This window comes from Hemiscyllium ocellatum, unplaced genomic scaffold (genome assembly GCF_020745735.1).
Source record: "Hemiscyllium ocellatum isolate sHemOce1 unplaced genomic scaffold, sHemOce1.pat.X.cur. scaffold_184_pat_ctg1, whole genome shotgun sequence".
Lineage (NCBI taxonomy): Eukaryota > Metazoa > Chordata > Chondrichthyes > Orectolobiformes > Hemiscylliidae > Hemiscyllium > Hemiscyllium ocellatum.
The window spans coordinates 1023111-1025435 of record NW_026867893.1 but is presented as its reverse complement, the minus strand read 5'-3'; positions in this window follow the sequence as shown (position 1 = coordinate 1025435).

The following is a 2325-nucleotide window of genomic DNA, read 5'->3' as shown; positions in this document are numbered from 1 at the left end:
CTTAGCTACTTACTATCTTACTCCAACTCTGTAAAAAATATGCTATTCCAACAACCTACATATTAAACATTACAATCTCAAGACTATACAGTCTCTATCTTCCCCGCTGTCTTCACTCTTTCAGCTGCTGCAATTTTTTTTATTGCAAAGAGGTTTGCATGAACATGTGTCTTTGATAGAGAGCGTTTGAGATGGCCAGTTAGCACTCCTGCTCTACAGCAGTTGCTCTACTGTTGGATGGCAGCAGCTCTCCCTCCAGTGTTCAAAATTCTGGGTTTATAAACTCCCCATAATATAATAATTCTCATAATTTGATTGCTGTCCAGGTGTACAAACAATAATATTCACATTCTGTTGGCTTCTGGTGTCCTGAGCGTTATTTAAACTCTTTGGTTACATTTGAATGGCTGTCAAAACAGCAACCAAAACTCAGGAATCCATTTCTCAGCTAATGGTGACATGTGGAACAGTGTGACCTTCAGCTGGCATCTGTGGCTTTAATTTCTATTCAGCAAAACCCGATCGGTCTTAAAGTGTCCATACATGTTTTTGTCTTCATAACATCTCCCCGCTTCAGAAAATAAAATGAACTAGCAGAATGAAAAGGTGGCTACATTTGTTTTCCTCTAATTCTTAATCCCATTTTTATGAAATACCAAAGTATTAATTTCAGTTATATCATTCATATTAATTCTGTACACCAATACAACACTGGAAGAAGTCAAATCTTATCTACACTTTTTCCTTTAAATCCACGAAAACACATCTGCTATCACATTATAGGAGCCACAGTATGTACATTTTGTAAGTTTAAAGTCGGTAAGGTAAGACTCTAATGAAATAGTCTCATATTCCGGTCTTTAAATATTCCAAAAAAATGCGAGAGATTTGTTGTTGTCCATAACTATCTCCGACAATTTGTTTTTCATTTACACATTAAAATATTGTCAGGCCAATGTGGAACATAATCATTCTTGTTCAATAAGTAACCTATCGGGGTCTCCATTTTAATTTTATGATTTTATCTTTAAGTTAATAACGTTCAACAATATATTCTGATTCATTTTCTCTGTGCGTGCATGTGTATGTGTGTGTATCTATCTCTGTTGTACGTCCCTTAGCCATTAAGGACGGAACACCTCTGCCTGTTCAGGTTTTTCCTGCACCGTCACATCAAACAGGGTGTCAGTTCACTGTGCATCAACTCATTTGTCTTTTTCGTTCGTTTTTCCTTCCTGCTGTAACTTATGACAGTGGGATCTTGTTACTACACAGTCTGGAAAAAATCCTGAGTAATTTTCTTTTAACTCACCAATTCCCTCATCTTCCTTTGGCTTCTCCACCACAAGGGGTGCCTCCCCCACCTCGCCTCCTGCTAAATCGTTCCCAAGAACAAATTCTATTCCTAGAACAGACACTCTGTTACTCACTGTCACTGTTACTTTCCCAATCTTGATTTGGCACTCCAACCTGATGTTACACAAGTGAATGCTTAATTTCTGCCCCCATTTCACAAGTTATCACGCTCTTGATTTACATGTCAGAAAGAGTGACAAAAAATTTCATCTCGTACTATTAGAGGGTGAGAGAAAGTGAGGGCGGCAGATGCTGGAGATGAGAGTTGAAAAGTGTGGGGCTGGAAAAGCACAGCATGTCGGCAGCATCCAAGGGGCAGGAGCGTTGACGTTTCTGGCATACGTCCTTCAGCAGGAAAGTGGGGCGTAAGGGAGGGGGAAGGAAGTTGAAAAATAAATGGGTGGGTGGGGGTGGAGCTGGGTGAAAGGGAGCTTGGAAGGCGATTGGTAGATGCAGATGGGGTGTGATGGTGATATGTCGGAGAGGGGAGTGATAGGACACCTATCGGTGTTAGGACAGCTGGAACCCTCAACCTGTACAGCATCAACGTTGAATTCATCAAATTCCAAATCTCCCCTCCACCAACCTCTCCCACATCCAACCGGTCAACCTAGCACCGCCCTCTTGAACTGCCCTAACAGGCCATCTTCCTGTCCACCTATCGACTCCACCTTCCCCTCCAACATATCACTATCACTCCTACCTACATCATCTTATTGCCTTCCCAGTGACCCTCCCACCAGCTCAGCTACTACTCTTGCATTCATCTTCCAGCCCCCTTGTCACCCCACCACGTTCCAGACGATGGGTTTCTGCCTGATATTCGATTGTCCTGCTGTTCGGACGCTGCCTGATCTGTTGTGCTTTTCTGGTGCCTCACTTCCCAACTAATAGAGAGTGAGCAGATCCCTTATCTCACAAAATTATAATTTCTTATCCTTCTTTCCCTGTTCTTTCTGAGTAAACTTT